Here is an 8,936-nt window from a genome sequence, read left to right on the forward strand (position 1 = left end):
GTTCAACATATTTGTCTACATGCTTTGTATTCCCCAACCTAGTTTCCAAAGTTCCTGGAACTGTCCCAAACTCCCATTGTAGCTCCCACAACAAAGGGAACGTTTCCATATAGTTCCAAAGCTTCCGGGAGCGCGGGAACCACTAAAACAAGTTTCCCACCTCTAGAGAGCAGTTCCCGTGTAACATTATATCTATTTGATAAAAAGATTTATTTAAAGAGATTGAGGAGATTTGATTAAGTGACCTTTCAATTGGCAAAATACTTAGTAATGGGTAGTACTCTACCAACTAAACTATCTATTAAGACTAAAAAAATCATAAAATTGTGAAAAAATAAATTAACTTTTAATAGCTATATTGCATTTGATAATAACTTTTAACTTTTAATAGCTATGTTCATCATGGTTCTCTTAAATCTGCCCATGAATGATGTCTTTTGACAATGTTATAAATGGTGTGTTTTTGACAATGTTGAGCTTGTTTACGGGATCATACATTTTTAATCACCAAATCAATTTAGAAGAATTATTTTAGGTGATTGTTCTGGGTGCCATTACCTTGCCGATTTTAATCTCAAGTTAGATAAGAAGATTTTGTACAGGATTATTATACCAATAGTATAATGAAGCAAATTGATATGGTTCTGTTTAATTCTCAAGTTCTTACATAAAAGACCCGATTGGTTGATGCGTAAGATATAGCTAACACAAGCTAAAACAGTTTTTAAACGAGAATATCGTTCATTGATTCTTATTGATTCTATTAAGAGATCAATTATTATTGTGGGTTATTGATATGATTATAGATAATTGTATGACATTCTTGGGCTATAATTGATATTTATTTTTCAGGGAGAAGAGGAGAGAAACAATGTTTTGAGGATTTTATATGTAGTTCCATAAATACTCCATTCGCACAGGTTATATTAATATAATGAACATAAATGGTTGGGCAATCATGTTGGGCAATTATTTTTTATGTTGGTTTATTATTGTATTTGTTTTTGGTTGCTTTAAAAGTTTAGGAAAATGTTATGTTGCATGAGTTTTTGGAACGTGAGAATGTTGGGAACTTGGGTAATGGTGTCACGAAGGGTTAGAGGTGTCCCTAAAAATTTAGCAGAAATTGTTAATCGCACACACAATATTTCCCCATATATATACATAAACAACAAAATAACTACTCATGAGCATGGAATTCCACATATCGCCCTTACATCGAGGTGCTTCAAGAGATTGCTCCAGTTTCTCAATTAAAGATATGGTGTTAAGGATGTCTTTGGCCTTTCTTCCTACGAAGGATTCAACATAGGCTCATGTTTTGTGGGCAGTTTAGTGTATTTCTATACAGGCTTTGTATTCCCCAACTCCAAAGAAAGTCGAAACTAAAAAAAAACAGTGTTCAAAGCTCCTGAAACTTTCCGAAGCTCCCATTGCAGCTCCTCGAACTTTTCAAAGCTTCCATCCCATTGAAAATAGGGAACATTCCCATACAGTTCCAAAGCTCCAAGCTCGAGGGAGCGCAGAACCATTGTAATGAGTTTCCCAACTCTTGAGAGCCTTCCCTGTAATAGAGAAAAAATGTTTAACCATTAGTGGGTTCATTATTGTCTACTGTTTTTCCTTTTGGTAGTCTACTGTGTTTGCTTTTAGCACTCTTAAAAGCTTAGAAAAATGTTTAACCATTAGTGTTTTCTTGTATTAAGAATTTTGTTATTCATCATTTATTTTGGTGTAATTGTAAAGTTATTTGCTTTATAATTCAAATAATTATTTATAAAATTATTTAAATAATTATTTTCTTTTATATTTTAGTATTAATTTTAATTTTTTATTATTAATATTCTTAATTTTTTTTATTGAAATTTAATATTTGATTTTAATAATATGTTATTATTATATTATATAACAGAGTAGATATGGTTGATATATATTTATCACATTTTTAAATATAGTAATATATTAATTTCACATTAAAATATAATATGTAAATTTTTATTACTTTTAATATTAACCGTGATAAAATTTTGTTTACTATCACATTAGACGAGTCTAATTTTTTAATTTGTATATCTCATATTTATATTTTGCACCATCTAATTTGTTTTCCAAATGCATAAAATAGTCCAAAAAAAATATCTAATTATAAATAAAATATATATATATGTATTTTTTAATTATAATGTATACGTGCATGCTTGAATGTGTATGCAATAATTCATGCTTGAATGTGTATGCAATAATTCATATGCACCTATAATTTTTATGAAGGATTAATGTCAATTTGAAGCTAAAATCAAAACATATAGTTTAGCAAAAGGATAAAATGGTTATTCACTATTTTTCTTTTAATGTATAAAAGTATGTATATGTATTAAAAATTAGTATATATTATTAATAATGTATATGGGTTTGGAATATATTTTAAAATTTTTGTTTGGTTAAGATTTAATGACCCAAGACTTATAAGTGAAAGCTTATTCTTTATGGATGGTGTGGTTTTCCATTGAATAATAGCTATAAGTGGGTTTGCATTTGTGAATAAAAGGTAGTGATGTTGGTGTGAGGTTTTCCCACTATTTAAAAAAAACACATATTTGTTTTTATTACACGAATATAGATCCATCTTAATAGATTCATTGAAATATTTTATTTACCAACAACATATTCCACATTAAAATATTTTTTGTTATTATATGTTGAAAGGTTATGTAAACATTTTGAGTTGATCAAATTAAAATTAAAATTAAAAATTAACAAATGAAATTGGAGAGGCCAAATTATTTAGAATTAAATTTAATTAAACTATAGAAAACTAATGGTTATAAATATTGTTATGGTAATTCAGGAAAAATTAAGGTCATAGAGCCAATTTATAGTTGGTGGCTTTTAGGTTCCAGTTTTTGACAACCCATAGTTTTGCTAATGGTATCCTTCTGTAAAACAATCTATTTAAGGGATGAAGACTCCTTGGTCGTCATTTTCCTTTGGGACATCAATGATATATATATATATCCATCTTCGAGGTGAAAACATATTTTTTGAGTGAAAATTTTGAGGAAAGGTTTGGACGTCAAGAGATTTGATCCATTTTTGGGTTTAATAAATTAGAGATATAGATGAATTAGCCTAATATACTAGCCATTGCACCAAATGTTGCAAAGACAACGCCCTAAGGCATAAATTTGAGAATAATCCTACCATATAAAACATCATTGAAAATAAAAATTACTAAACAAAATGTCATTTAGAGCTAGAAGATAAAGAGAAATCACTTACCTTTTCAAAGATGGTGTTTTAAATTCCAATAAAAAATGTTTGATAGATTTTGAAAAAATACAAGTAGTAGATGAAATTAGATAAGCTAAATAAAATAACTTTAATTCATGAAAATCATGATAGCTAACAATATGATGGTTATCTTTCCAAATCTAAATTTGCATCAAAAGCTCACAAATTTTAGACATCACCACACATTAGATGAAAATGAGCTAGAGATCAACTCCCAATTATTCATAATTTTTGGTGTTAAATCTGCAACTTTGATGGGAAACTCTAGTGTAGTGCAATTCATGTTGTTCAATATCTCTAAACTATTTTAGTATTTTTCATTGCCCCCTCAATTGTTCACGATATACATCTAGTGGTGGCGAAAATTCTAATCTCTATTATAACTTCTCATGTATATCATCCATTTATGATGACAATTGGAACATGCCATTGGAAGCATTTACATGGTTAAAAACCCTCTACATGGTTGAAGACATTGATTATTCATACAATCCAATAAGCCAACATTAAAGAAAATCATTCTTCATTAGAGGGAAAATCATTATTTTAAAAGAAAGTGAATGGGAGGAAGGCACCATGAGGGAAATTTAGTCCCTCTCAGCTCATGTTAGATTCGTGATTAAGATAGATCTATATTGGTTCTAACCAACCCCTTTTTAACTACTTAATATATAGGCTAAGATCCCTAAATATATTTATATATGTGCTTAGGATAGATCTATACTGGTTCTAACCAATCGTTCTTTAACTACTTAATATATAGGCTAAGATCCCTAAATACATTGATATCTAGTGAGACTCTTGTTCATTTGAGCTATAAATATAATAAGGTACCTGATTGCATTTAGATTCAAAGTTTCCAAGTTATATTTTATTAAGCTAATGCACCTTTTATACAAAACTCTATAGGGAAGATATAACACTTTTTGTATATACAAAACTTTATAGGAAAGATATAAGGTTGGTATCATGATTTTTTTCTTAAGTAAAATTGAATAATATTTAGAAGAAATTGTGATTCTTCATTATTTATAAAATATAATTTTGAATATATAAATGGATTCAATACCTTCAAAAAATCACTTGGATTATCCACATTACACAACTTAAATTTTTTATTCTAATCAATCCCCTTTTTTATCAACTTTAACTAAAAAAGGATACCAAAAAAACCCAAAAATTAGAATACTGTTTATCTTTTTTTAACTAAATAGAATTGAATAATATTTAGATGAAATTGTGATTTTTCATTATTTATAAAAAATAATTTTAAATATATAAATAGATTCAACATTTTCAAAAACTCACTTGGATTATCCACATTAGACATTTCACACCTTAAACTTATTATTTTAACCAATCCTCTTTTTGATCAACATTGACTTAAAAAAATACCTAAAAAAACCAAAAACTTGGAAAAATTAAAGCACACCATATATAATACATACAATCATTACATTACTAATGAGAAATTTCTAAAACCATGTGCAACAAAAGTTGAAAGAGAGAAATCATATTGGATTTTCCTACCCTTGTGTGGGAGGAATTTGGAAAGCAAAATGACTCTAGAGATGTACAAGGTATCGGGGTTGAAACTGATTTGTTTTTGTTATTGCCGATTCACATGTTTGTTGCACAACAAATTTGGGTAACGAAGAACAACATTATTGAAAATGAACCTGTACAAACATTGTGGTACATTAATTCTGCTAGAATTGAGCTCCTCCTACTTATACAGACGTCATGTCAGATGTAGTCTCTTTGATTTCGACGAAAGGAGATATAAAAAATTTGTGGAATGATAGCCTAAACTGAATTGCAAAAGGAGCATTGTGAGTTTTAGAATTGCGGAGAAACCTCCTTGTGACAGTTGAGGTCTGTCATATAGTGTGTCGAGGAGATGTATTCTCCTATGTCCAACGATTCCTATAGATATGGTGTGTGCAGAAGCGACACTATCAAGGATTCTGATTTTTCTATGATTTGTCCTTCCCCATTTAGAAGCTGAAAAACCTGATTCATCATGCATTGAAATTTCTAAAAATAAAACAAACAGGTAGATTTGATATGTATTTAATAAACGAGGAACTGTGGTAATTTTCAGTCAGTACCATATACTTGTAGCTGCATTAGAGTTTCAAGAAAATCGTGAAGGCACTAGCTCTGGATCAGTAATGGGCTTACAAATTCTCATTTTAACAACTTACCTATTTCATGGAAGGCCTGAGGATGGCAGTCTGTTGGACACATAATGCAGTGATGGAGGCCATCACATCCAATTGATGGGCATTGTATGCATCACCCAGGCGAGGGTCAACCAACTTCTAGATGCTTCTACATTCAAGCAGAGGCTTTGCCTGCATTGATTCCATACGTTATGCAAATAACCCACAGTTGAGTATTTTCTTATGTTGGCAGAAATGCTAACCGAGGCAGAGATGGAAGCCCAAATATATAGAGAATTACACAGCCATGCTACTCACACAAATATGAATAATCTATCACTGATAAGTAGGAATCACATACCCACATCACTAAGCTTTGCTGAGAAGAGTCAATTGGAAGGTGACCAGTAATTAGCTCCAACAGAAGTACACCAAATGCAAAAACATCTATTTTCTCATCAACAATCCCATGCATGACATACTCTGGGGCAAGATAGCTGGAATATAAATGTAACAAACATGAATATTCCTGGTCCACTGTGAAGAAAAGTGAAGCCATCCTTATGAAACGAATATCAAGTGTATGAATGTTCCTAGAAAATCCTCAAGAAGAAGTAGAACTACTCACCCAAACGTGCCTTCAATAGAAGCTGTTAATATCAGGTGTGTCCATGGCTTCGGTAGCCACTTTGCTAGTCCAAAATCTAAAATCTGCAGTTCACCAAATGAAATTAGGAGACATCTTCGGAGCACAAGTTTCATTTCAATTTCTCCTCATCATAAATGCTCATAACTCCAAATTCCTCGTAACTCCAAATTTGCAATTAACTTAGTAGTACATTAACAAATTCCCATCAGAAGGATATGCCAGACTAAAATCCTAGCCGAGCTAATACTCTAAGACAAACATTGTAATCTTCTTTTAACATAGATTTAATTGTTAATATATTTTCACCAAGAGAGGCAAGGTTCTCAATTTATCCCTATTGGTGCTTATTAAACCAGGCAAGGTTAATATGACTCTATATTTGTTGGTGCTTAATAGACTGGACAAGGTTAGTTATATTTCTTGTAGATTATGGGAAAGAAGAAAAAGGCATAACAATGGTAATAATCTCAATGTGATTAGGTTTTTTATTCCTGTAAGTTCTTAATAAGGGCACTTAAGATGGCCCTTTCCTAGTTATATTTCTTTGGTTATATGCAAGAAGTAAAAGGCATAATATTGGTATAATTTGGATGTTATAAGTTTTGATGTCTATAATAAAATAGAGGAACCAAAAAGGATAAAGTTACTTCTTGAACAAGTGGCAAATTTTTCCTTAATTTGTCTATTTGGAGACACTTCTACCGATCAACATACTTTACACAAGAAAAATGATTGTTCTATATTGGTCAATTCTCCCTAATTATGGTCAACATACTTAACACAGATAGAATGTACTCGTGCCTTGGGCGGGCATGCCAAGCTCTCAGCATGCCCACCTACAACACAGTTGGCATGTAGGACGAGGCATATGATAAAGTTCTTAAAATTGTCCTTGCATGCTTTACATTCTATGGAAAGGATATGTTGATACATTTGAGTGACTAAACAATGCCCATGCTTTACTGTTGAAAAAATAATTTTGTTTCCATAGCATTTCTCAAAAATTCCTTTTGAATATTGTATTCTCTTTAAACATTACTTATATGCTTTGGGGTGGAGAATTTGAAAATGCGGTAACATTCAACCATTATTATCTTAATTTTTCATTTCAGGTTACTCCTTTTTTCCCATAGTGACAGGAAACTTGGACATGAATTTGAAAATGCACTAAAATCCAACACTAAAATGCATTTGAATTTCTCCTTCAACACTACTTTTCCTCATCGTGGCAAGAAATTGAGACAGGCTCCAAAGTTTCCATCATAAGGAATCCCTTAAAAGCTAGTAAACTCTAATGAAATAATCGTTCGATCATAAGGACTCCCTTAAGATCTAGTCACCTCGAATGAAATAATCATTATCTGGGATTCTCATAAAAAAAAATAGATAGAGCTTAGACTATGGTATCATATATGCCTTGGTTTTGTTAAAGAACATTGAAAGGTTTTTAAGGAACAAATGTCCTAAGAATTTAGGAATGGATCAACTTACTAAGAAGATATAATTATAATGAGTTCCTTTAAAATATGCTTTAATGCATGAAATATTTCAATGATACAAGTGCAAAGTAGGACTAATGGCATCATCCAACCCCATAGATTTTGCTATTAGTTATCCCTTACTCATAGAATATGGAGGCATGTATGAATAATGAGACAGAGTTTACTTGTGGGTCAAAATTCTTAGTGAGTAAAATGTTGGATGCTTTGATATCTCTATGAATAATATGTCTTTGACAACCTTCATGAAGATAAAGAAGACCTCGAGTTGTGCCCAGAGAAAATTTGTACCAGATGTTCCAATCTAGTAGATGAGACTTTGTGCCTAGATAGAACAATCCAAGAAAGGACAAAACAAAACTCACGGATCCATAAACCTAAAATACAATTCAGATGAGTAATGAATTATGTGAATAGTTTTTCTCCTTTTATAATTTCCTATCTCTATACTTGCTTAATCAGAAATATAAATCGTAATCTCCACATACCATGAAGCAATGATGTTGAGCTTCCATGTGGAAAAAACTCAAAAACAAGGTGCAGTCCACCTTCAACACCAAAGGGAATAAAAGTTGTGTTGGGATGGATAATATGCACAATTATCCCAAGCTCTATCAAAAAATCATTCACCCTTTGTTCCTCTATTCCACAGCCTCTAGTAAGTCGCTTGACAACTAGTAGCTCTCCATTGGCAAGTGACCCTTGTATACTTCAACATACCCACCACTGCCTATAAAGTTCTCTGTAATTGCTTTCCATGTCAAATTTTCATTTCTTTGATGAATGCTTTAGTCAATCTCAAGTTTTAAGATAATATTGTCCTTGTAAAATTGTAAAAGTACATAAATTAGAATAGATGATTCTTTGCAAACTTCTTAAACTTTGGGAACAAATAAAAAAAGTCACCCACATGTTGTATAAGATGGGGTAAACAAATGGGTATTGTAAATGAAATACAAGCACTCAAAAGACAATGTGGTGAAGTTAAGCGACAACAATCTATCAGAATTTTTTATACCTGAAGAGAAGTTACAGGTAGCAGATTGTAGTTCCTGGAATGTAAAGCATTTCCATGAGGTCTTTGTTCTTAAGGGTAATGAATCATTGTCCGAGCTTAGACTTGTCATGGAGAATGAGGAGTCATCATCAATGCTAGGGTCTGATCTCAAAGGGGACCAACCTGTAGCAAGATTTCTGGGAAAAACTCTTGAAGGAAACGTCATAAGGCAATGAAGTGAGTGGGCTTTCCACAAACATGGAACATCTTTCCATCGGGATCCTTTATCACTATTCCATGCCTCATAGTTTGAAGATAATAGTTTTTTCTTAGAG

The 8,936-nt window shown here is 31.5% G+C and overlaps 1 pseudogene; it reads right to left on the bottom strand.

Moving 5' to 3' along the window:
* Positions 1–5,498: 5,498 nt before the first annotated feature.
* LOC149170056 (receptor-like cytosolic serine/threonine-protein kinase RBK2) lies at positions 5,499–8,731 on the bottom strand (annotated as a pseudogene).
* Positions 8,732–8,936: the final 205 nt, after the last annotated feature.

This window comes from Pinus tabuliformis, chromosome 4_2 (assembly GCF_031772625.1).
Source record: "Pinus tabuliformis cultivar Carrire ecotype Pingquan chromosome 4_2, CPIR1, whole genome shotgun sequence".
NCBI lineage: Eukaryota > Viridiplantae > Streptophyta > Pinopsida > Pinales > Pinaceae > Pinus > Pinus tabuliformis.